Source organism: Lissotriton helveticus, chromosome 4_1, assembly GCF_964261635.1.
Source record: "Lissotriton helveticus chromosome 4_1, aLisHel1.1, whole genome shotgun sequence".
NCBI classification, from domain to species: domain Eukaryota; kingdom Metazoa; phylum Chordata; class Amphibia; order Caudata; family Salamandridae; genus Lissotriton; species Lissotriton helveticus.
The window spans coordinates 980276434-980304299 of NC_136063.1; the positions used below are offsets into that span (position 1 = coordinate 980276434).

At 43.6% G+C, this 27866-nt stretch overlaps 1 protein-coding gene and 1 pseudogene across 3 annotated transcripts in view; one reads left to right on the forward strand and one right to left on the reverse strand.

The window, feature by feature from the left end:
* Positions 1-27866, forward strand: part of MPPE1 (metallophosphoesterase 1) — a 766027-nt gene that overhangs the window by 60898 nt on the left and 677263 nt on the right. The window lies entirely within an intron of this gene.
* On the reverse strand, positions 9784-10979 carry LOC144827396 (antizyme inhibitor 1 pseudogene; annotated as a pseudogene).

Below are 27866 nucleotides of genomic sequence, written 5' to 3' on the forward strand. Positions count from 1 at the left end.
CGGGCTTTTGGTCCAGCTCCCAGTAATGGGAGACTACAGAAATGTGGGTGTATGACGAAAGGGTAACAAACTGGTGTTAAATGCCTAGACCCTGCAGCACTTCGAGAACCACTGGTGTGGGCACAGCTGGAGCCGTGTGATTGCGTGCCCCATGTTGGGACTCTGCTCAGGGAATGCAAGGTGTCGACGCTGTTGACTAGTGGCCAGTTTGAGATCCCTACATATTTTCCCCTCTCTCCTCTTTTGCCCCCTGCCACATAGGATCTTATGACACAGTAGTCCTCAAATTATATTCATATCATATTTCAGATATGCCTTTCCTACAATGAGTAAAACAAAAGTAACAGCCAAGCTGCTATTACACTCAACAAGGTTTTTTCAGCAATATGTTGCACAAGCTGGCATTCAACTGGCAGTACTGAGCATCATGGGTTCACCCGGGAGGCCGGAAGTGTGTGTTGAGCGCTTTGGTCACGGGGGGGGGGGGGGCGCTTTTGTAGCAGCCCAGCAGTTTTAAAAGCCTTCAGAGTTCTTTGTTTATCCAACATTTTACGGGCAACAATAAAAGTGGCAAGATAACTCAGGTATTTAATGTACCTGCTTGACCGAGATCAGAGTTCTGTCTAGTGGCAGTTTTGACTCATCTAAGGTAGCGCAGAGGGTTATTATGTCTGCTGCATAGAGAGTGTACTATGCAGATCACAGAACAGTATTTTATGTGCATAGCTCAGTGGCTTACTGCTTTTCTCACAGAGATCCTTTTGTTACTGTGCAGTTCATAACTTGCAATCGTAATCTACATTTGAACAGTATGTTTTTTTGTCCAAGTCTTTCATTATCCTAATTGTTTTGAAAATTGTTTGGGTAGAAATACATTCTTTTTTTTTTCTTTTTTTCTTTTTAAAGAACCTTTATTGTTACTGTAAATAAATACATGCATGGGCCTACAACCACCCTGGCCGGCCTCTAGTCAAGTTGTAAGTACAGCAAGTCAATATAGAAAAATACAGCAGCCCGAAAATCGGGGTCTAATAAGTGTCCAGGATAGAATTTGCATTCAAGCGTACTGTGCAAGAATCAGGATTCGAGAAGGTTCATTTTACAATAAAGAAAACTCAAAGTCGATGCCATACGCTCATACATGGCCCCACAGTAGCAAGCATGAAGCAAGAAATCCGCAAATAGAGCAAATACGTTTGAAGTATTGGGGGTAAGGCATACGAGTCAGGATAAATGTAAAAACAAACACGTTTCGTAGCGAACTGTACCCCACCCCTCAAAACGAAACATACTGTAGGAAACATGAAAAACGACGACACCAAAAAGAAGAAAGACAAAGGGCCATAGAAACAAAGAAAGGACAAATGAACAAACCCCATCCCCCTACCCCCCACCCTGCATCCCTGCAGAAGGCTACGGCCTATCCCCCCCCAGCAGCGTGCCTGTCACCCTAAATAAGAGACCCGAAATATAGAGAAAGAGAAAGGAAGAAAAAAGAGGAAAAGTGTAGGGAAGGGCCATCGATCTAGCCACCCGGCCCCCTCTCCACCACCGCGTACAGTAAACATCCTAAAAGCAAGATCAGGATAGCCACGGAAAATAGCAATCACCGACAGCACAATCAATTACATCCCCGCTGAGTGTCCCCCAAATCACCATCAGCCAACAAAGAAGGTCCATCATGTCCTATACGGTCTCACCCCTGGCCTTTTCTATGAGTAGCACCAACATATGTCCACCTATCAAGCGGCATAAAGAGCAGTGTGGAGGGTCCGAGTGATCCGGGCGGACCGGGCAGAATTGTTACTCCATGAGACCTCAGCCACCAAAACCCAGCCGTACATGTAGGGCGGAAATCCGTCTGTGCCAGTATCGACCCCGAAGTCATCCTCCAGTCCGAACACAATCTCATCAGCCAGGGAGAGAGAGGCACATCTTCCGGCAAGCGCCGAAACGCCGCCGGGGCAGTCCAAACCATAGATCGACGTTGTTCCCCCAACCGCCGAACAAAGAAGGGTGCCGACAAGTCACTCACATGCACAACAGATCTGTCCAAAGCGATCTCATAAACCGGGTCTTCCAGCGTCTCCACGAACACAGGCGTTGCTGGAGCACTCATCACTGACGCAGAGGCGGGCACATCGGCGCTTATTTGAGACCGAGCCATGCCCGTGTGAAACGGTGGGACAACAATGGCGCCCATCCTCCGTCCCAGATCCAGGGCGTCCCGGAGTAGGGTCGTGTGCAGGGTTGTTAGTGCAGCCAGGATATCTCTGGTCGTGGGTTCTTTCTCGTGTCGCCAAACCCCAGGATTCTCTCGCACAGCGGCTTCTCTACCCGGGTGTGGTGTGCGTAAGAGGGCGCCATCCGCCATCTTAGCTGATCCGGCCTCGTCCGTTCTCCACCTCACCTCGGGACCGGGTCCCACACCAGGGGGCAACAGGATTCACCACGGGGACCCCGAAAGTCACGGCAGGCTTCACAGCGGAGGGTCACCAATAGGCTAAACAAAATCTCCGCCGCTCCCTGGGAGCCGCCCGCCGATTCCAGGAGAGGCCGACAATCATGCCCGGACACAACACTGGAAAGGGGGCCAAGTATCGTGCACTTCCCTCGACACTGCCCCACCGCACGACCCACAAGGCACTCCGCTAGATGAACTGTGTCGGCACTCTCGCCATCGGCCCATCAGATCCCGGTCCTCTCCGGCCGACTCCGCACCTCCACCAGAGGCCGCTGTTGGCGCAGTCGCGGCCGGCCACTCTCCTCACTCGACACCCCGGTCCCAGCTCCTCGAAGGCCGCAAAACAGTTGGGGACATTTCCACGGGACTGCCGCACGTAGGAGCCTCAGGAGCAAACGGTAAGTGAAAGCTGTCCTTCGCCTACTTAAATATGCCGTTACGGCTCAGGATAATTGCCAGGATGTAGGTGCGGGGTGAGAAGGCTCACGGAGCCGAGCGTCTATACAGCCATCTCGGTCGCCATCTTGGCTCCTCCCCGCTAGAAATACATTCTTATTTGTGAAGTCAACCCTAACTACTGAGTTACTTTCTGAATCCTGAGCTTGTTTCCCCAGAACAAGCGCTCTTTAAAAAATGCCTCCCAGAATGGACTACATGTGAATACTACACCCTGTAATACTTTGTCTTATGTAAAAAAATGTATACACTGATTTACACATGTATTATTCATTGTCTCTGTATGTGTTTGTGATGTAAAATGCTCTTACACCCTACACTTTTATGAAAGGCGCTATGAAACAAATAAAATACATTTGACAAAGGGGCTATGGAGAGACAAGATGCACTGTTGGATGGTGATAGTGAGGGAATCATTGAAGCGCCTCAATAAAGATTGCCGTATCCTGGTGTACTGAGGTAATCATTTGCTATGCTTTAAAAACCAATACAATTAATTATATATTGAGAAATGTGTTGTAGAATGCACCATTTTAGCCATTTTCCATATATTTTCTTGGAGGGAGAACTCCCCCAAACCACCTTGTAGTGGTCAGGCTCGCTCTCTGCGCCTAATCGCTATGTACTGTATGGGGGCTGGTCTGACAAAATCTGCCAGGGCTGCTTTGGGTTTTCGGTCGGGTCCGGCTGCATTGACATCATTTGTGCTATGCTCAACCATCTCACCTACAAAGAGGAATTTATGCTGTCCTGCTTGTATAAGTAGGATGGATGTTTATCAATGGCAGATAGTGATGTAGAACATTCTGTGCAGGAAATGCAAGCCCTTATGGGAATGGTGAAGAACATTATTAAGGGGAGGCAAGCCAAAAAAGACCTCAAAGATTTACTGTGCAGAAAGAACATATGCATCTTGCAAATACCAGATGTCCCTTGTATTATGGAAACATTTATGGAATCCATGAAGTACTGGGTAATTCACATTTGCCTTTGCAGTCTCTAGAGTGGCAGGGCTTATCACTTGACTCTTCAGGTACAGAGATTGTGACTTGCTTCTGAAGTATACCACAGGCCACATCACTCCACTCCATGCCCCTCCACTCTACTCTTTGCCCCTCCACTCTGAGACGGTCTATGACATGCTACTCTACTCTACGCTCCTCCATTCCATGAACTCCATTCTACCCCTAACCCACTCCAATCAAATCTACCCCACCACACCCCCAATCACACCACTCCAGTCTACCCCTTCCACTCCCAGCTACCCCACTGTAATCCACCCAATCTAGTCCACTCTACCCCAGTCTGCCGACTCCATTCCACCCTACCTCAATCTAGCCCCCTCCACTCTCCCACAATCTACTCCACTCCAAACTACGCCCTCCTTTCCAATCTGCCCCAGTCCACCCCAGTCAAACTCCGTCCACTCCAATCTAACCACTCCACCACAATCTAACCCACCCCACTCCACCCTATCCCAATCTACCCCACTCCACCTATGTGTGAATACCAGCCTTGTGGGGACTAACCTTTCCCAATGTTTTTAAAACACAAAACTAACAGAAAAATGTTAAGGAAAAAAATCATAATACAGGATCCTGCTTCAAATTTGCAAATATATTGTTATTTATTCGTGCGCACAGCACCATCCTTGTGGGGACTTGAACACGTGCTACCATCCTTGTGGGGACCTAGTCCGTAATACTATTTGTGATTGAATACAGTCGAAGGCACATGTCTAAATGTTTATTTTAGCAACAATATACACAAAAAACATTATAATATATTCATATATGAATTGCTGCATATATAATAGGGGTATACATTAAAGACAGATTATGTTAATGTGCCAGAAAATATCATATCATGCTTAATTAAAGACACTTAAAGCTGCATTTAACCTATTTATTAGTGCTTAAAATCTTAGGAGATAAGGGAACTAACACAAAGATATTAACATACAGAACAAAGGAAAATGGTCAAGTGGAATCCATAGCTTGTGTAGCTGCTTACATTTTTACCAAAATAGAAGTCCCCACAGAGATACTGAAATAGTGTGTACATTCAATGCTTGGAACCCATTATAAAGGGTGTGAAGCTAATGATGTTCAAGTCCACACAGGGGTTGTGTGTAATTATAGAAATGCTCAAGTCCCCACAGAGATAGTGTGTTATCATAGAGATGTTCAAGTCCCCACAGAGATGGTGTGTTATTATAGTGATGTTCAAGTCCCCACAAAGATAGTGTTTTATTACAGTGTTATCCAAGTCCCCACAAAGATAGTGTGTTATTATAGCGATGTTTAAGTCCCCACAGAGAGAGTGCATGAAGGTAATTGTCCTCATTAAAATAGGGCCCGATTCACAAAGGTAAACATAGACAAAAAGTCTAACTTTACTTCTTTTCAGTATTCACAAAGGTAAATTTCGACCAAAAGTCTAATTGTACTACTTTTCAAAATTCACAAAACCCCATAAAGAGAATGTGAAGCTGATGATGTTCAAGTCGAAGCAAACAAAAGGAGATGATGGACGGAGTGGTGAAACCTTTCAGTCACTCAGCCCCAGTTACAGATCTGGGTTGAATCCATCATCGTTCTTTAGCTAACTTCGCCACCCCAGATCAGCCCAGCTATATGCAAATCAGTCTTGGCCCTATGCCTCATGGAAACAGTCCAGCCCTAACTGCCAAGCCAGGTCTTCCCTGGACCGAAAACATGCATCCTGGAACCGGTTCTGGGATAACACCCCCTCATCAGCCAGGCTCGCTTTAATCTAGTGGCAAAATGAGCAAGGGACCCATGTCTGAGTCCCAACGTAGGGTGAACAAAGAGATGAAGGACTGAGTGCCGAAACTTTTCAGTCACTCACCCCCAGTCACAGATCTGGGTTGTATCCATCATCGTCTTTAGCTCACTTTGCCACGCCAGTTGAGACCCAGCTATATGCAAATCAGTCTTGACCCTGTGCCTCATGGCACCCCCTGGTGCTTTAAGTTGAAACAGAGCTTGTGTTCAGTTACTTGAATGCTCAAGTCCCCACAGAGATAGTATGTTTTTATAGTGATGTTCAAGTCCCCACAAAGACAGTGTTTTATTATAGTTTTTTTAAGCCCATACAAATACAGAGTGTTATTATAGTGTTGTTTAAGTCCCCACAGAGATAGTTCACAAAGATGTTTGTGTTTAAGTCCTCATTAAAATTGGGCCCGATTCACAATGATAAACTTAGACAAACAATCTAACTTTTGTACTTTTCAGTTTCAACAATGTAAACTTAGACCAAAAGTCTAACTTTACTACTTTTCAGTATTCACAAAGCCCCATACAGAGAATGCAAAGCTGGTGATGCTCAAGCCAAAACAGAGCCTGTCTGCAATTAAATGAATGCTCAAGTCTCCACAGAGATGGTGTGTGACTATAGTATTACCGCGGTCACCAAATAGAATGTGTGTGATTATAGACATGCCCAGGTCCCCACAGAGATAGTGTGTGATTATAGACATGCCCAGGTCCCCACAGAGATAGTGTGTGATTATAGACATGCCCAGGTCCCCGCAGAGATAGGGTGTGATTATAGACATGCCCAGGTCCCCACAGAGATAGTGTGTGATTATAGACATGCCCAGGTCCCCACAGAGATAGTGTGTGATTATAGACATGTGCAGGTCCCCACAGAGATAGTGTGTGATTATAGACATGCCCAGGTCCCCACAGAGATAGTGTGTGATTATAAACATGATCAGGTCCCCACAGAGATAGTGTGTGATTATAGATATGCCCAGGTCCCCACAGAGATAGTGCGTGATTATAGACATGCCCAGGTCCCCACAGAGATAGTGTGTGATTATAGAGATGTCTTGATCCCCCACAGAGATGGTGTGTGACTATAGTATTACCACGGTTGCCAAAGAGAATGTGTGTGATTATAGACATGCCCAGGTCCCCACAGAGATAGCGTGTGATTATAGACATGCCCCGGTCCCCACAGAGATAGCGTGTGATTAATGGGATGCACAGGGATAGCACACAGAGATAGTGCATGATTGCAGTTATGTACCTGTCCTCACAAATATATTTTGTGATTACAGTGACGTTTAAGTCCCCACAGTGATAATGTGTGATTACCGTCATATTCAAGTCTCCACAGTGATGTGTGTAATGATAGGTATGTTGAAGAACCCATACCGATCGTAATAATACAGACCGTATTAGTCTGGTGGCTTATTAAACTGATGAATCCACTTGAGAGATATGTGTTTAACCTCTCTCTCACATGTTTGAATTCTGGTGCTACCACTCAGCCTTTATTCCTTCCAAGGTACAATAAGTACTATTTACTTGCATAAAAAAATATGGTATTCAGCAACAAGATACCCTTAGGCGTGAATGTGCACTTTATATATGCACATGAGATGATATGGTGTGATAATAGTGGTACTCAAGCCACCACTAGAGAGGGACTGGATTTAACCCATATCTATGAATCCCACATCAAATGCAGCATTAACCGATTTAAACTGTGTCCATCCAGGAAGGTTCACATTTCCGTAAAAATACAAGTATCTGAGTTCTCATTTTCTTTTCTAGCCCCTATCTTATCAACTCTAGTCTCCATTAAGAAGATAAAACTGTATTTCTGATTGCAATAAACTCCCCAAACTGATTCGTTCTGACACTTTAGGATTATTACAATAAAGATGGCAGCCGCGTAGTTGTGGCCGATCGCAGTGGAGCGGTGAGGATCAGGAAGGAGCCCTAAGGAACGATTTTGTGCATAGCCATGAGAAATCCCCTGGTACTGTAAAGTTTGGGAAAAGCCCGGACAAGGATGATTTTGGCTCTTACCTGCCATGGTTGAGCAAGACGGTGGTTACGAGCGCTGGTGCTGGCCGTGACCGCTCTCTCTCCCAGCCGCAGGCGCTTCGGGAGTGCAGTAGGGCGGAGCTTCTGCCCAAGGCAGCGGAGTGCAGCGGAGTTCGGTGCGGAGTTTGGAGGAGGAAGAGGTGACAGGAGCCGCGGTTTGCAGAGCCCGTGTTGTTGCAGGCAAAGGAGGAGTATGGCACCTAAGGCTATCTCGGGGGCAAAAGCGGCACAGCTAAAAAAGAAAACCGGGCTGGAAGGAGCAGCGCCCCTGATGGAAGAAGCCCAGCGGAAACCCCAAACGCCACCGGTGGAGCAGGTGAAAAAGAGGCAGCCGGCAGCGAGGACTCGCCAGGCAGCCACATCAAACATAGCAGAGATGTTTACTAAAGGTGGTAAGGAGAGGGAGAAGGGGGGTTAAAAAAGTCGTATTGCCTGAACTGCTCGCTGGTGACAGTATAAATCATGAGCTGGACACCCAGGCTAAGGGGGCCATGGACAGTGCTGTCAGCGGCGTGGGGGGGTGCCCCCCTCAAATCCAGCTGAAACCCTCAGTTCAGCAGCATCCCAGCAAAGGGAACTGCACAACTCCTTCAGTCGGTAGAAAGTCTTCAGGGCTTAGCTACCGGGGATACATCTATAAATCCATCCATGAGTACGACTGTTGCAAGCTCCTAAGTGCTACACATAGTGGATAAAACGGCTGCCGGTGCTCAAGCCTTTGAATCACCCGTTGTTAATAGGGCGGAACTATCGGGGGAAGGAGTAATATTCAATACTGGCTCCCTGGGGGTAGAAGCTGGTATCGCCATTGGAGGTGTAAGTAAAGATAAGGAGAAAGCCCCAAGTGAATGCTTCTTTTCTGTCTCTGAGGGGGCCGAATGGTCCGACGAGGATGAGGATCGTAGCTCCTATTTGGGGGATAGTAATCTGGAATCAGAGAGCGACCCCGAGCATGAAGGTCCAGCAACAGCAGTAAGATCTCTGGCTGTATCAAAGGTGCAAGAACACCTGCAACAAGAACTGAGCTGGGATCACTCATCCGCTATGCCTCTGCAGGGTAGTCCTTGTGTCGAAGCATCCCAAATTTCACTCTTGGAGATAATTCACCAAGAAATTATCGCGCATAGGGAGGAAACTCGCCAGGACAACCGCAAATCTCAGGATGCAATGAGAAAGATGCAGGGTGTTGTGAGAAAGTTGTCTAGAGCCTGCACCAACATCGGGGATCGAGTGTCAAACCTCGAGGAGAGAGTGGTGTCAACGGAAGCCGAGGTCGCGGCTGCCACTAGTAAGGTTGATCCTCACTGTTCTCAAGTATCCGATATACAGTGGAAACTTGAAGATATTGAGAACAGGCTAAGGCGGAACAACCTTAGGATCCTAGGAATACCTGAGGGAGTTGAAGGATCAGACGTCAGAGCGTATATCATCAAGCTTTTCGAGCAGGCATTCCCGGAACTCTCCAGTTGGAATTGGCCCGCAGAAATACAGCGAGCACACCGTACCCCTTTTAAAATACAGAGATGCGCGAGAGAAGGGGACAAGCCCAGGGCAATTTTAATCTTTCTGGGCAACTTTGTTTTGAGGCAGTCTATCGCAGAGAAGGCCAGACCAGATTCAAGGAGAACCGTCGAAGGGTTGTCATTCTTCGTCCGTCCGGACTATTGTCACACAACTGCGGAGAGACGTTGGAGATTGAGGGGAATGATTAAGCCCTTCCAGGAGAAGAAGATTCAGGTTTTCCTGATAAACCCTGCCCAACTAAAAATAATAAACGAAGGGAGAACCCTGTATTTCGCATCAAAAATTAAAGCAAAGGAGTATCTTGACTCTTTGGGCAAATAGAGACTCACTAGAAGTTTGGATATCTTTTGAGCATCTCATAAAACGGTGGGGGTATCGAGTGGCTGCAGATTTTGATATAAGGTTCTGGGGGGGGGCATTGTGCTTATTTGGTTTTGGGTTGTTTCAATTGGATCCTCACTGCTTACACTGTAACTAAACTCCATCACTCATATAATACAGAAAAGCCGGTTCATCGTTTCTTGCAAGTTCACCTTCAGAGGAACGTTGATGTCCATATTCAATAACTTTTTTGGCAATGATCTTAACTGCCAGAGTAAATGCAGCAGAAACATAGTAGCTTCCAGGTTCAGCAATTAACTGAATATCACTTTCTTCAGGAAAATATACCTCCAGCAAAGTGTTGATAGCATGGTTTATCTCTTCCAACTGAAATTCAGTTCCAGTGAATCCACTTCCAATATCCAATATGTTCATTTTAAAGCCAAGCTCCTCAGCCATATCAAAGACGCATCGTGCATCAGATAAAGCATGAAAGTATGCTTGTGGTTCTTTACAGGTACTTGAAACATGAAACTTAACACCAATGATCTCAACATTGAGCTCCTTCGCACATTCCATAAGGTGTCAACAGCCCTTCAGTGTAGTGCCAACCGTCATGTTCACCTCGTCACCTGTGAGATCTTCTGTTGCGATGTGAAGTAATAGCTTTGCACATGGATGATTACGTGCAATCTTCTTGAGCTCGCTTTCATTGTCGCATGTCATGATGTTTACCCCAACTTTTGCCGCATACTTTAACTGGGAGGCTTGTTTGCATGGATTTGAATATATAACACTTTCAGGAGATATGCCCAATTCCAGTACCATTGTCATTTCATTTTTACTAATGCACGAAAATCCAGTCCCAAGAGCTGCCATGATTTCAAGTACAACTGGAGCTGAATTGCATTTTACCGTATAGAACGGCTTTATATGTGCCGCAACATTTTGCCACTGGTTGTGTTTCTTCACAATCTTTCCAAGGTCACTCACAAAAAAAGTGTGTTTGTCAGTAATCGTATGTTCATAAATATAGTGATCAATAACATCTCGAAAAGCTGCAGCCTCATCTAGCAGGCCAATGGATGTATCTGCGTCTTCAATAAATCCTTTCATCTCAGCTGTACTCCTCACAGCTTACATACACCAAGTGAATAATCGAGAAACCCTTTACCCGGATTCTTGAAATATGCAACAAACTGGACAAGTTAGGAGATGGAACCCTACTATCATCAGCTAGGTTCCCAAGGAGGCTCAGAGTTGAAGTTGAACGGTTCTTTATAAAGCGCCTCTCCTAGTCCTTCAGGATAATTGTTAAAAACTTTGAGAGAAAATCCGCCCCGTCGTGCGTTGCTCCTCGGTTAGAGCCTCGGCTTGCTAGCATAGCGGGGGCAGAGCAGGCCCGGCTTTGGTCCGGCGGGCGCAGCCGCTCCGCTCGGTGACCCGCCTCCTGCGGAGCGCAGCCTGCTCCTGGGCTCGAGCGGCGCGCGATAAGGCGACACTATGACTTTCAATACCATTTTGCATCTATTAAATTAGCCTCTCCTTTGGACCTCCTACCCCCTAACATGATCAGGCAACTTGACTCTAACCTGTTATCTATGTTAAGAGATCTTCTCAATATCTCTCCTGGTGAGGGGCTGGTTCCCAAGAAATAGAAATATGCTATGGTCCTTCCCCTCTTGAAAAAAAACAACTTGGACCCGGCCAATATATCCAACTTTCATCCCATTTCCCTTCTTCCTTTCTGTTCCAAAGTTTTAGAAAAACATATTAATAGCCAGCTAACCTCGTTTGTGGAGGCTCAGAATTTGCGTCATAATTCTAAGTCTGGATTTAGGGCTGAACACAGTACGGGATTCGCCCTCTTGGGCAATACCGAGTGCTTGAGGCAGTGCCTTTATGGCAGTACGGCTGCGCTCATTTTGTTAACCTTAGCGTAGCCTTCGATACAGTGTCTCATTCCATTTTGGAGGAGAGACTGACTGCCCTGGGCCTTGAGGGTTCAGCCTTGGCCTAGCTTAGATCATTTTTGACAGATCGTAAATTTCAAGTTTTCCCCCAATGCCAGATCTGAGACTCATGCTCTGAGGACAGGAGTTCCCAGTGTTCAGTGACTCTTCTCCTACGCAGATGACACACAGATCATCTTTATGTTGTCATCTGAACAGAAAAATTGACCCATGGATTTAAGCTCCTTATCGATGAACAAAAACTGTCTCAGGGTTCAATGGTGATAAGACTGAGGTCATGATTCTGGGGGGAAACTCACCCATCTGGGGTCCTAATCAATGTACCGACGCTCTGGGGGCTCTGCCTATTCCATACCAGAAAGTAAAAAATCTGGGGTTCATTCTGGATGACAAATTGTCTATGAAGCCTTGAGAGGCAAAGGTGAACGCCACTTATCTTACGGTCTACAAATGGCTAAAAAAGATCATATGGATGATCCCTAATCCCGCTCAAAGGACTGTGATCCAGGCTTTGATTTTAGCCAGACTGAACTACAGCAATGTGTTCTATTTGGGAGCTGATGAAGCTACAACCTGCCGGCTACAATTAGTTCAGAATGCAGTTGTGAGGTTGCTTTACCAACTTCCAATAACGTCCTCAGTCTCCAGCCTTCTTGGCGAGCTTCATTGGTTGACAATTCCTAATCGTTCATGCTTCCCCCATCCCATCCTGACAACAATGCCATTAGTGATTACATCCAAGCACAGGAGATGGTTTTGAACAGTATGCATCCTGAAATTGTGTGTTTTGATTTCATCTTATGTGATAATGAATAAAATTAGGTAAATTGAAATAAACAGTTGCCTAGGTTCTCACAATTTGGTCACGTGGAGAAGCCTGGATTCATCTCAGGTTTTCTGGTTTCACATAGCGCAGTGCAGTCTAGCCACTAAATATACATGCTTTGCTTCCATTATACTGACTTTACAATCCCTGCTGGCATCAGTGCAGCCCTCGGTCACACCAAAGACCAGGAACTTTGCAGCCCCTGGGAAAATCTTTGTGAGTACCCATGGCTTAGAGCATGAACAATGGGTCTGCCTACTTTAGCCATTGGCTAACTTCACTCTGGGCATCTTCATTGTGCTCTTTCACAGCTGTTCCATTCAGTGCCAGGAATTGCTATGGTGATGTGTGGTTTTGAGACCCAAAAAGATTAGCTGTTAACCAATTTGGTTAATATATATTGATGATTGTCCAGCATCTACCCCAACAAAATGTTTTTTAAAAGAATGAGAAAACAAAACCAACATTTACAAAGTCAAAAGGCTGCTGGACAACGCCAGACTATGTCTTGTACTTTGTTCCTGTTACAACCTCAACGTCCAAAGATTCATGATTCTTTATTGCACAGTTATGATGATTTGTGCTTTATGTAGCACTTGCTTCAGCATATTTCTGCCATCCGTTCATTGATACACATTTCATAAATTTGATAGGCTGTGACTTCCCCAGTGAAATTAATAATTAATAATTGTGCTGTATAGGGTAGACACAGATTTCTGCAAAAGTCACCAGTGGACCATATACCCATATTAGAACTCGGCAAACTTTGTGTTACATAGACCAACTCTTATGAAATTCCCAAATTTTGTGTTTTAGCAATTTTGCAAAATTTCTTGGCATTTCATGAGTGCAAATTTGTTTTTAATTTGTGCCCACAGGACACTAGTCCGAGCATAAAATGTCCTACAGAGCAAAACCACAGTAGAGGTATCTTTTTCTTCAAACCAACCACCTACTGGTTTCTCGTAGGGCTCTTGTACACAAGGCATGCCCTCACGTCCAATTCTCCTTCTCCTTGCATTACTAAAAAACACATACAGACTACTATTACGTTTTTTTTTTCTAATGGGACAGGCACTTGTCTTTGTCTTTGGAAAGCAAACCTCTTTCCAGAATGTCATCATCGGTCGCTTTGCCATAATTTCATACCGTTAGTAACTTCCCTTTTCTGCTTTTGTTTTAATGGGAGCATGCAAGGCACGAAATACAGGTCAGAACCTGGATGGCTACACCTGCTGTTTGTTCTACATGTGTGATCTCTTCTATTTTAAACCAAGACTCTAGGACACATTGTGTAGCCCCATGGCTGTTTATAATTAAGAAAGTGAAAGCACGAGAAGCAATAAACCTAAAAAAAATAACTACACGGAGGCCTGTAAAATTATACATTCACTCTCCAACTTCAAGCAAGATGAGAGTGACCTTTGGTCCGTCTGCTGCAGTCCAGTTGACTACCCTTATGCATCTGACGGGAACTAGACCTGTTTCTGCCCAATGTGTGTTGCGCCCCTGTACATATTTTGATATGCCTGGTTCCTTTCAATTAAGTACATCAATCATGCACTACTGTCCCATGATGCAGACGCTTAAATAGGTCTCATAAAGTACCTTACTCGTTTTCAAAGCTTTTAAAATGCTTCTATGACTCACAAGGTGAACTGGTTTTCATGAATTCGACATTCATAATAGCATGTACCTCTTCGGCAATGAAACTGTTCTTTTTTAAAGTTCCTCAGATTTGGTAGTATGGGGAATTTAATGCAAAAGGAGCCTGTCATGGGCACATCAGGGACTGGAATGCTACAGAAAAGGCAAAACCTTCATGTCTCTCTCTCTCTCTCTGCATATGACAAAGTAGTGTTTCAAGAGACGCATACAATACAAGACAAATACATACACACTTTTATCGCTGCTCCTAAGTCTATACTGCACAATTAAAGAGACCACACAGTATTTTCCCTTCTAAAAACAAAGAAAATGTGCCTTCGGATTTACTTCTTCTAACAAACAAAATGAAATGCAAATGCACTGCGGGCTAGTTACTTTACTACTGTTCCCTCATCACCATTAAAACAAAGACGGGAACTTTTCATTTTGCGCACAGTATAAGGAAAGGCCCTGCAAAAAGCTGTCTGCAAAGTTTAGAAAGGACAACCTCCAGCGTTCTCAGGACAGGAGGGAAGGGAGCCCGGGATTAGCAACACAAAGGTTTCTAAGACACCCACCTGAAGAGGTGTGAACATATGTAAATCACGCCTTTGTTTTTCAACTCCGTGGCTGGAAGCGAAGGTCAGAGTCAAAGGGTGAGGCCAGCACTTTAGGAACACCTCTCCCTTCCCCCAGCCGGGGATGCAATGCAATGTCAACACTTGGAAAGGGAAGAGCTGAGAGCCGAATGCAATATGTTTTGTAATATAAGCAGAGTACTAGCAAGGAAACCACTGAAGTTACTTTGCACAAAAAAGTCTTTATTTTTTTGTCACCGTACACCAATGAGACTCCAAAAAACAGTAAATGCCTCTTATTTATCAGTGTAATGTGTTACATACCAACCTTCAAACCAACGCAAAAACGTGTCATTTGTAAAAAAAAAAAAAACATAACTAATTAAACCAATTATAGTTTCCAGAATATAGGCCACTAATGTCCGGAGGAAAGACTGAAGTACAAATTACGAAATAATTTTAAAAGTGCTTATTCGATTTAAAGTATGTCATTCAGCAGGCTGCATCAAATGGTGTGATAAGGATAAATACAGATTAATGAAACCTCTTTCTGGGACATTTTGTCAGATGCAATAGTACTAAAGTGACCTCATACGCACATTGTTCCTGTTTTAGTACTAGAATTCCTAAGTAAAAATGTCGCTCATTTCTACATTAGCACTGAAAACTACAATCAGGTTTTACAGGGTGGTTTCTGTTTCTGCTCATTCATGAACAATTACTAATACCATGTGCATTGTGGATATTAGTTCTGTTTGTATGTATTATTACCTATTTCATTGCAAAGAAACGTTAATCAGCTGTAATTAAAAAACAAGCACTGGCAAAGCTAATTGGTCCCTCCTTTGGGACCTTTTGGATTTTATCCATGCTGTACAGCGTCTTTGATGCTGTGCAGAATGGCTAATTATTTTTTTTTAAACAACCTTTTGATGTGCACCAGTGCATCATTTTTTAGTCACGTGCATCACACATGCATGCCTACAAAATGGTGCAGGCTTTCAAAATTAGTTATGGTTAGAGATCCAAGTTAGATCAGTAACTAAAAAGAAAGATGCCAGGGAGGAGTACCAAACCAAAACAAGGATGAGAGTGGACTGGGAAGCAAAACTGGGGATGCTGGTCATGGGAAAGCAACACAGGGAACAGAAACAACACTGGAGGGGCAGAAGCAAAAAAGTGCAGACAAACCTGCATGGAGCGAGCACAGAAGCACAGGGAAGCACAGGGAAAGACAGAGCAACACAGAGGTGTGGGAAGCAACAATGGGGATGGAAACAAAAGGAAGGAGTAGACAAGCAAATGAATCATATGGTGGAATAGGCGCTCCTCAACAGTCACAATGGATCTATGCTATGCAGCCACCTCTTCCTTTGTCTTTGTTTTTCATCAGGATTTTGTATTTACGGGGGAAGAAGATGGTCATACCTTGGGAAGAGGAGTAATTGAACCAGGCCTTGTTGATGACTCAAAGATAGATATTGTAATGGAGGTCACAGGTATTCTTAACTGCTCCATGGAGAATTAATAAAAGCACACAGTAAGGCTTCGGATGGGAATTGAGATGATACAAAGTCATCAGGGGAGTAAAGAGAAGAAGGAACATGAAGTGGAGGCACTGTAGCAGGGTAGTAGTATCATTCATCACACGTTTGTGAGCAGGTGGGCTTGAGAGCCTGGTTATCGAAAGGTCACTTGAGAGTGCTTTGATGTTGTTAAAGATATCATTTGTAAGATATTATCATGCCATTGCAATAGATGTTGATGGCGGTTGTTGAACTATGAGAGTTAGAGGAAGGTGTAAGCTTCTGCCCATGAGCATGAGGGGGACATATCATATGGAAAGAGATTATTGCTCCAAGCATTGCTGTTTGTGATGCAGAACAGGAGGTTGGTAGTGATGATCTCATTTTAGGGCCTGATTATGAGTTACACAGAGTGCTTAATTTGAGCTGATGGTTGCCAGTGGGAGTCAACGGTACTCATTTTTGGGGACTGGCACTTATTTTGTCCTCATCAGACATTAATTTATAGCAAGAGGGTGAAAACAAACAAAGCCGAAAGATGGAGGAAGAGAAAGACAAATAAACCATGACAAGAGAATTTCTAGTAGTGGAGAAAAGAGCCATGAGGTAGATTTAAGAAGACATAGCCTTGGTATTTGTGCAAAGACACTTAACTGCTACATTCGCAGGTTCATGAGAAGAGCTCTGGGCACTAGCATTTATTTTTTTACAAAGGAAGCACTGATTTCAGAGTAATGGGGTGCTAAATTCACATGTAACACCACCCCAGTGATGCACAATTACTATTTGGAATCCATGGAATGGGAAATACCATTTGGAACTACATTTATCATTGTAAACCCACATGGAAATCCTATTTCTGCAGGGTTTATTTCATACATTTACCAACTGCTCCAAGCAGGAGGTAAATGTATGCAGAGGCTTCTGTATGGGGTGAGATTGGAGTGAGGTGGGTGTAGAGAGTAGAGGGAGTTTCAGAAAAGCTCTGATGGGTGAGCATTTAGTACTGACCCTGCATGAAAAACAATCGGGGGACATAGTTTGGCTGCTGCAGGCAAAGCCTAGAGTAATATTTCTTGTGGAATTACCACCCACCACCACCCTGACAAACACCTTGTCACACAAAACCCATACAAACACTACACCTAAACGATTTATTACCACCCAAAAAACCCATAACCCTAAAAAATCCCTTACCACCCAAAAAATGATACCCACCCTAAACCCTTAAAAATTCCCTTATCACCCAAAACCCATACCCAGCCCAAACCCCAACTTATCCCTTGCCACTAAAAATCCATATGCACCCTAAACCTTAAAATTCCATTTGCCACCCAAAAATCCATACCCACCATAAACTCTAAATAAATCCCTTGCCAATCAAAAAGCCATACAAATTCCCGTGCCACCCTAACAAATCCTTTGCCACTAAAAGACCCACACCCTAAACATTCCCTTACAACCCCAAAAAATGATACCCACGCTAAACCATAAAAATTCCTTGTGACCCTAACCCCAAAAATTACCTTACCACCCAAAAACCCATACCTACCCTACCCTTAAAAACCCTCACCTCCCAAAAACCCATACCCACCCTAACCCCATAAAAATTCACTGGCCACCCAAAAGACCATACCCAACCTAAACCCGAAACGTACCTTAGCACCCAAAAACACACACCCACTCTATTCCCTAAAAATTTCCTTATCCTAAAAACCCACACTCACCCAAAGCCATGAATTTACCTTGCCCCCCAAAATTCCACACCTGCTACAAACATGAAAAAATGTCTTCTACAGATTTAATTAAAGCCGACTCCGTGCTGTGCCCGCCCTGAATCCATGTTGAGATGGATCCAGAGCCTGGGCAGTAGCCGGATATGCGCTTAACTGAGAGTTCATTATTCCCTCTATAATCTTGGCCGGTAGTGGCAGCCTGGCAATGGGTCGATAGCTGGTTAAATCGTCAATATCCAGGTTTGGTTTTGTTAGAAGGGGGAGGATGGATGCCTGTTTCCAGCGGGATGGAAATTCCCCGCTTTCCAGCATTTTATTAAATAATGATGTGAGCACAGAGGCTATAGGTGTAACAGCTAACTTTACTATGGTAGGCAGACAGGGATCATGAGGGGAACCCGATTTAAGCCTCAGCATCCACTTCCTTACCTCCTCCTCATTAACAGGGGCGAAGTGCAGAAGTTTGCCTTCCTGGGACTTGTTCTCTATTTGTTCAAGGTTGTCCTCTGAGGAATTGCTCTTTGTTTGACCATCCAGAGAGTTGAAGATAGTCTCCACTTTGTTTTGGAAAAATTTAGCCAGGGCTTCACACAGTTCCTGACTGGGGAGGGCCGCCGCTGGTTTGGGGGCTGCCAGGGTAAGAATGGTTTGGTAGAGTTCTTTTGGGGAGTTTCTTGCCTCCCTGATACGTTTAGAGAAAAAGATACTCTTTGCTTTTCCTATTAGGTCTTTGTAGACGGCTAATTCCGATTTGTATCTTTTTTTTGTCGGCCTCACAATAGTTTTTCCTCCATATCCGTTCTAGTTTTTTACAGATAATTTTATGCTCCCTGATCTCCTCTGAGAACCAAGGGGCCGATGGAGACGCGCGAGTGGAGTGGCAGAGTCTGGGAGGTGCTAGTTGCCTACAGGCCGTATCCACCCAGTTAGTATATGTGGCAGCCGCCTCATCTGCATCCCCTATAAGGGGTACCATCGTAGATGTCAGAAGCTCGTCTAATGACTTGCTTTCTATGTTTTTCCATTTCCTGATGGCCCTGGCTGGTTTTTTGGCCTGTCTCAATCTCAGGGGTGTGGCTAGAGCAATGTTAAAACAGATCGCGGCATGATCGGACCACGGGACAGGGCGCGTGGCTGCGACACCTAGATCGGGGTGGTTAGAAAAGACTCTATCCAGGGTGTGTCCCGCCCTATGGGTAGGTCCCGCCACCAATTGATTTAGATCTATCCCTTCCATTAACTCCACCAGTTCCCGAGTATCTGGGTCTGACCTGCAGTCCAAGTGAAAATTAAAATCCCCTAAAATTGTGAATGTCTTGGCACAGGCTGCTTCCTCTAGAAGGCTTCCAAGTGCTGTTAAAAATGGGGCTTTAGTCCCAGGGAGTCTATAAAGTAGACAACCTCTAAGGGATTGATGATGGGACAGTAAGAAATTAAAATCGAGTGCCTCGCCAGCGGTAACAGTCACTGGCTGAAAATTGGCTTTAACTGAGTCGTGGTAGATGATCGCCAAGCCGCCCCCTCTCTTTCCCGGTCTGCTCTGAACATGACAGCCGTAGTTAGGTGGAGTGGCTTTGACAATGTCAGGGCCCGAGGCAGCATCAGTCCAAGATTCAGGGATAAATGCTATCTTTACACCAATTTCCTGTATCAGGTCCGCCAGTTCAATACTATGTTTGACAAGGGATCTGGCATTCAGCAGCATACATTTAACATCAGCACGCTCACCCTTCGCCTCCCCACTATTGATATTAGTGGTGGCATTGGTAGGCAGCCAGGAAACCATGGGGAGGATTGTATGACAGCTCGGGCAACAAGGTCGAGTCAGCTGCGGGTCGTTTCGAAGTTCCAAATGTACACAGCCCGGCGTTCTGGTTTCGGCTCCTAACGCCCATAGTGTATCCCGTCTATATCTAATGTGGCATGCCGTGTCAGTGGCACTTCGACCTGGGGGTATGGCGCTAGGCGCGGATCTGGCGCGGACGGGCGCAGACGGGCTTGCCTTTGGCGTCCCTTCGCAGTTCTCTCTTCCCTGCCTCCTGACCTGTGAGCAATCAAGGCGCAGAGTCTATAAATCAGCCTGTCCCTTTACCCACTAGTACTTTAAAACAATTTTAAAAACGGTAATAGCACTTAAAAATAGCAGCAATCAATTAATGTGCAAATTTCAGCAAAAAGTATCAGCAGGCAGATCTAGTCATCTGCCTTGCTCCCGGCTCACGCATTAGGAGTAGCCAGGTCGAGCGCTCGCGCCAGCCCGCCTTTTGAAGGTCCCGGGAAGGAGAAAGACTGGACCGCTCAGCCCTGGCCCGCTTCAAGATGGCGGCCGTCCAGGCGAGCGTCCCTTCGCAGTTCTCTCTTCCCTGCCTCCTGACCTGTGAGTAATCAAGGGGGAAGTTTCCGTGAAAAGTCCACTTAGTCAAAAATTAATTGGAGTACTGCTCTTCCCTTTATCTGCGGTTGCTGGCGCGGAAAAAAGAACTGACAGCGCGCGCGGGCGACATCGAAGTACTCCGACGTTATCCCGGCGTCACAGCGCTGACGACGGACACGGAGCCGCAGATGATGCCTAGCAACACGCAGGGGTACTGCTGATAAACTTTCCTGATCCAGTCTGACACCTGGGGATATTCTAAGGTAAGGAATCAAACACAAACTACTGTTTCTTAAAGATATATCGTTACAGAAGGTAAGTGACTTTTGCAGTAATACTTGTGGCTCACAACTGTATTAGTCTATACCTTTGCTAATCCATCTGAGGGAGGAATACCTCTGCTTTCAATTGTTTTTGTTACCACTAAAGACATCAGGATTTTAAGGACTATGAAGATCTCCTAATGTACATATGGTTGTTTATGCGGCTGGTGTACGAAATATGTGTTTCATCGACTGTGTATTTGTTCTGGTTCGACCCATATGAGGAGTGGACTCGTTATGCCCTTATACGCCTAACGGCTAGGACGCTCGACCTCGGACCTGGGGAACACGGTTCGAGTCTCGGTAATGTCGCTAAACCTCCTCTGATTCTGGGCAAATAATTTTATCTCCCCGTGCCTAACAAAACTAATGTGTGTTCTTGTGTAACATAACTGGTGCTATGTAAAGCGCTCTGATACCCGGTTCAGTTCGGGTCTAGTTTGCGCTATATAAAACTCTGCAAAAAAAAAAAAAAAAAATGGAAAAACACTACTGAACTCGAAGTGACACATTTTGACCAGCAGTCGAATGCCCTTGGCAAAGGTTCTCTGGTCTTCTTTTCTGTTGCATATTGCTGCATTTGGGGTTTAAACTGGTACTAATGAGATTAAACATTTGCCCAAACAGTGTTAACCTGTTTGAAAAGCATGACAAAATGAGAAAGTATACCATCACAAGTGTGCCCGCGTTATGCTGCTTAATTTGCGTTCTCATCAACCCTCCCACCTTACATGATACAATGTGATAGAAATGATTTAGAAATGTTCAAAGAAAAATAAAAAGGAGACGCCCAAAATGTAAATCTAAAAGTTTTTTTTCTTAATCAAATGTAGGAAATGTTGCCTTTAAACTTTCTACATTTGTGCAGGTGAATTTGGTGTGCAGCTAGAATAGATATCTATGTTTAGAGTGTGGCACACCATTAAACTCTATGGATGCCCTGGCCTTTCTCTTTTTTTCTTTACAATATTTGTCAGTAATACATAGGAATAAATGTCCCACTGCATGGGTTTCTCTTGAAAGGCAATTTATTACGTTGTGTTTTTTTATTATTGGAAGTGCAAAAGCAGATAAACAGTGTCAGGTGCTCAGCCTCATTCCGAGTGGTGCTGCTGAAGTTTCAGGCCAAGCAAACCTAGTGCTTTTTGCTGGTGCCTCTGCTCACCTAACATGCTGTTTGAAATCTGTTGCAACTGTGCCCATCCCCAGTCTGCAACAGTCACTGACATGAGGTGTCTCAGCTCTGCTAGTTAACTGGCCCTTTGTTATGCACGGAAGTGCATTTGCACATCTTTGGCTGACCTTGGCAACACCCTGGCTACCTTTACTTCTCTGCATGGAAACAAACTGAGGAGAATACTTGCATTCTTGTAACAAGACTCTAAAGACACAGTTAATATTAAATTAAACCGCCTGCACATCTAAGAAATGAAATAGTAATTTTTTTATGAAAGGAACATAAGCAATAAGTATACCGCACAACAAAGTTCATCTTATGGCAACATGCTGCTCAAATGTACATGTTGGCATTAGATGATAAAAGATAAAATAAAGCTAGAACGCATGCAATTCGGTTGTTTGCATTTTCAGAGGTCTGGCAGTTACATATTTGAAGCATTTCTTTTTTAAATATAAAATGAAATATTCTGCTTAAGGTTTAGCTTCACTGAGTCAGGTACAAACACGACTGAGCTCAGTAAATATTTTTTCGAATTGAAAATAAAGGATCTATTCACAATAGATATGTATAATGTTTGCTATCTCTATGCTTCACAGTCGAAGTAATTATCTGGTTTCAGAGATTTAATTTTTATTTCTATACCATAGAATTGTACAAGTTCTCCCAAATAATTTAAATTTCACCCAGGCCTACTCGGAAGTTTACAGAAAGAAGCCATATGCACTTTGCTTTAGGAAAGAAATTGTCCACATAATTCACCTACCTGCTACAGTGTTTACTGATGCTATTTCCTGAAGGAACCCTTGTGTATGAAACACATTAGGCATTTCTAATGTGCAGTACACGGCCTACTAACAGGTTAAGGACAAGCAATAAAAAAAAACCAAAGGGCAGATTTATGAAGGCCTTGCGCCGCCGGCGCGTCATTTTTAACATTGGAAAAAGTGACGCACCGGCGGCGCAAGGCCTTCATAAATCTGCCCCCAAGTGTTTCAGTTTGGAAGGCCTCGATTTCTGTAAATGAGCTCAAAGTCCGATAATCTGCAGACTGCTTACAAAGAATACATTGCATATTATAAAGTCATTTTTCAGGAATGTGTGCTATATCATCTTGAACTCGAAAGTGATGCATTTTAATAGCAGGTGTGAAATCAGCAGCAGCTTTTTCTCGGGCACCTGACTCCCTTCTTGGCTGCTGTCAGTCCCATGCTGAACGACAACTCTGTTTGAAGGTGCGTTGGCAGCAGCGCCAACCCCCAAATCGGACAGACTAATCAACTCCAAAAGTTTTCAGCACCCTGATCTGCAGTCGTGCTAATGTGTTTTTGTCAGGCATAAGTATGTGTTTACATGTCTGCGCTGCCCATTCTAAAGTACTGTTTTGAGTTTCCTCTTAAGGCAGATTCTGACATCTCCAACTGATGTAATGCAACAAGGGATTTTCTTTCCTTGCAGCAAAACACATTGCAGAAAATTTGAATGTGATTTAAACAGGGTGTTGAGTGATTTCATATTTTGGTACAACATTTTTTTATGTAAATGGGCTTTCATTTATATATCACATGCACTACCAGAAAAGCAGGGTCTGTTTAAAATATTGTTTTGTAAACCCAGTCATTATTTCAATAGGGTGCTTGGAATTTAGACGGATACTTTACCACTTTGTTGGACATTAAAAAAAAATGTTTGTATTGTTGTCACATCCATGAGTACTGATAAGATGATGAAGTGGACCATTTCTTAAATAGGAATTCTGTCATGTGTTGGAAATGTAAAGCAATAGTATTCAATTAAATGTGCATTTCGTAGCTTTTCAAAGAAAATAGCTACTAAAAAATAAAAGTGCAAAGTCAGTAGCCTCATTTGATCAATTTGTTGCTTCTAAAAAAAAGTTCCATAAAATAAAAAAGGCCATTGCATTCAGGTATTATGTTTTCTGATGGGTATGCTCCTTCAAAATCACTATCCTCTGTTTGCTAGATGGGATTCAATCACTGAAGTGTGTTTAATATGCTAAGTGTGTTTAAGGCTGCAGTACCACCGCCTGTCTACGGGGGCAGAGCGAGCAAAAAAATAAACACACATGGTCAAACACAGTTCCCCACAAGGCAGTTTTTTAAAAAAGTTGTAAAAATTGGCACAGATGTTTCTGAAGTCATTTCCAATCATTTAGAAGACTTTACCTTGTGGGGACTTGGGTTCAGGTCCCCACAGTGCAATCAAGTCCCCACAGCGTGAGTGTGTTATCATACTCAAGTCCCCACAAGGATAGTGTCTCTCTCTCTCTCTCTCTCTCTCTCTCTCTCTCTCTCTCTCTCTCTCTCTCTCTCTCTCTCTCTCTCTCTCTCTCTCTCTCTCTCTCTCACACACACACACACACACACACACACACACACACACACACACACACACACACACACACACACACACACACACACACACACACACACACACACACACACACACACACACACACACACACACACACACACACACACACACACACACACACACACACACACACACACACACACACACACACACACACACACACACACACACACACACACACACACACACACACACACACACACATATATATACATGTTTATATCACTCTATGAAGACCAGTGAAAAAAACCTACATTATGAGGGCCACCCTTTCTGATCATCAGAGAATCAAAATGATCATACATTTTATGTTTATACTTTAATGACAGTATGAAAGTTATATCAGATTTTCAAAAAACGATTATGGGAATAGTTTTGAGACTTTCTGACATAACCCCCTTATGAGGACCGCACATGTCCCGTATCCAAGAGTTATGAAGACCATTTTTACACACTACATAAAGACAGCAAACAGCTTTACGAGGACCGGTGTGTGTTTTTTTACAAGTCTGTTTATGAGGACCAGATTATATTTTACATATAGTGTCTTCCTATTTGGCACAGTATATATTTGTCAAAAAAAACAGTCTTTATTTGGATCCCTTTCGTATGTGACTGACAATTTATTACAGAATACATATGCATTTAGCAAACACTGCTTTCTTATTTCATCCAGCGAATATTTAACTGACCATACTGGATTTAAAATAGTGTATTATTTAGACAATACCTTTAAAAAATAGTTCCTAACTGCTAAATATCCATCTTTTCACTGTGTTTCCCTTTGAATTTGTGTAGTTCTGCATCCTCAATTCAGTTGGTATTTTGAACATTTGCGAAGTGAAGAGCTGCTTTTCAGTTTCCAGCCACATGTGCTATTTTCTTAAAGTAGTAAAAAATGTAGGGCCCGGATTAAGCATTGTAGCACTTCTAAAACTGCAGACGGGATCTCCATCTCGTTTGTGAAGGTGTATTCCATTCGTCCAACTCTAATTATGGCATTTGACAATTTGTAAGTAAATTCTGTCCATAAATTGTGAAAATCTGGTTAAACGTCAACTTCAACATAAGAACTTGAGGTCGCTCAGATAAGACCTGGAAGGCAAGAGTAGAGCTGAACCTATTTTGATCTTTAAAATGGGGAAACATAGGTGTTTGTCTTTCAGTAGCTATGAGTTTTACACATGTTTAGGTGCCTGATATGTCTGTGCTTCTATTGCCATCATATGGATCATATCTTAGTGTGTGTCAAAAAAGTGTGATCTGTTATCCATCACAACAAGGACCATATGATATTGTGTGTTAAACATCTGACCCTATTCTCATAACAATTACCTCACCATTAGGTCTGATGCAAATTTGTGCTGTTATCAATGCTACTGCTATCAAGCATGAATTTCTTTTCTATTCAATAAGGACTATATCACTAGTATATTACAATTGCATGTGGTTGTACCATTTACACTGAGAAACAGATAATATGGCATGCTACAAGATTTTGTTCTTTGATACATCACATTGAGGGCCACATCAAGGTGTTTGTTAGTAATATGAGCGTGTGCCTATTCATCACAGAGGACATTTTCATACTGTCAGGGCTCGACAAATCCGAAAAATGGTACTAGTCCTGAAGGTCTGGTGCCATGGAAAATCCCCTCGACCTGACTGCAACCCACTTGACCTCCGTCTCTGAAAACGGAGCAAAAGTGACAAGATAACAAGATTTAAAGGCATCTTTATTGCTCAATCCCTTTGTGAGCAATAAAAATGCCTTCAAATCGTGTTATCTTGTCACTTTTGCTCTGTTTTCAAAGACATAGGACAAAAGTTAGTTTGATTTCCTACTCGCCAGAAAGGGCGAGTAGGACCTAAAAATAGCTCGTCCTCATCCATTCTCACTCGCAAATGCGAGCGGGCGAGTGGATTTGTCGAGTCCTGTGTGTATTGCAGGGTTGTGCATGCTTTAAACATCACCAGGAGAAAAATATTATGGAGTGTGTTACAAGTCAATGCTTGTTAGACCAGTCAGCCTTAGGGTGATCATCCCCAAAGCTTATTGCCTTCACCCCCACTATATTTATGAATTTGCTTTTGTTGGCCTTAGGACTGCTAACCAGTGCTAAAGTGCTTGTTCCCATTCCGTAAAACATGATAAAATTGGGCTACAGACCCCTTTGTCACATTTAATTTATTTGCAAGTACCTAGTAAAGTGATATTGCATGTACACCCACAGCCTGTAAATTAAATGCTATTAGTGTCCCTACAGCACTTTTTGAGCCACCCACTTAAGTAGACTTTTTTTAACCTGTCCCTGGTCTGCCACTGCAGCTTGTGGGTGCAATTGTAAACTGCCATTTCCACATGTCAAAATAAACCTTTTACCAAGCATAAACCAATCTGTTGAGTACATATAAGTCACCTACAGGGTAGGCCCTCAAAAGCACATAGGGCAAAGTGCAGTTTACTTTAAAAAGTTGGACATGTAGTTTTTAATCTGACATGTCCTGGTAGTCACTATTGCAAGGCCTGCCTCGTTCATAGCATACCATTGGGTACCTTATTACATTTAATAAGTGTTAATTTTTGATTGGGAGCAGGTAGGAAAGTCATGAATGGTATCAGAGTAATTTAAAACCATCTTGAATGGTAAATTCATATTTCAATCCTCAATTTTAAAAATGCCACTTTTTAGAAAGTTGGAAACAAGAAAAAGTTCTGGACGTACATTTTGGAATAAATACATTCATAAATAACCACCTTAGATTCTCAAGTAGTTATATTGTTTTCATTACACTTGTTATTTGTTCATTTATTTGTGGAACAAACAAGATGGATATTTCTTTCATGTCTTAAAGAAGAACAATTAGTACAAACATATATCAACAACACAATGGTAACAGTACTTTGGACATATAACAAATACTTAGGAAATGGCCAAACATGACAAAACAATAGACCAGTCCTTATTTTAACATAAAGAACAATGGCGGTACAATTCAGTTATGTGTTTCACTACATACACCTGCCATAACCAGCGACGCAGTTAAACAGTTACACCAGGCCTAAATGTCCTGTTTGTACTCGGTATGGGTCGGTTGATTGGTGGTGATTATTGCTGGCTGGGTGGGGTCGACACATTTCAGAACCCTATTTGATTTCAGGGTTCTCTTCAGGACCAGGACCTGGTCATTCACATTTGAGGTGAGGGAATTCTCACGGGTGATGATGCCTTATGAACTCAAGGGGTGTGGTCCTTTTTCTCTTGTGTCCAGAAACGACCGCGGCGGTTGCTGGTGCTTCAATATGATATTCACGCTTCAAAATAATTAGATGATGACAGGGGGACTTGTTAATGGCTTTCAAGCTGTAGCTTTGTGAATGGTTCTCATGGGGGCCTCACATGGTTCTTCTCCTCATGTACGATGTACATCCCATGTGAAGCGTATGATTTCTGGCAGAACCCGTGATGCATTGACATTTTTGTGCAGTGTAATGCGGGCGGTGGGGAACACAAGTATTTCAAGGACTTCCGCATTGTTGGCATACCAGGGAGAGACGAGGCAGCAGAGGAGGACCTCGATCGGGAACTTATAATTGAAGGAGCTGAGCCCTTCATTGAAAGACTCGCGTTCCCCACCGCCGGCATTTCATTGCACAAAAATTTCATAAGGCTGCCTTAAG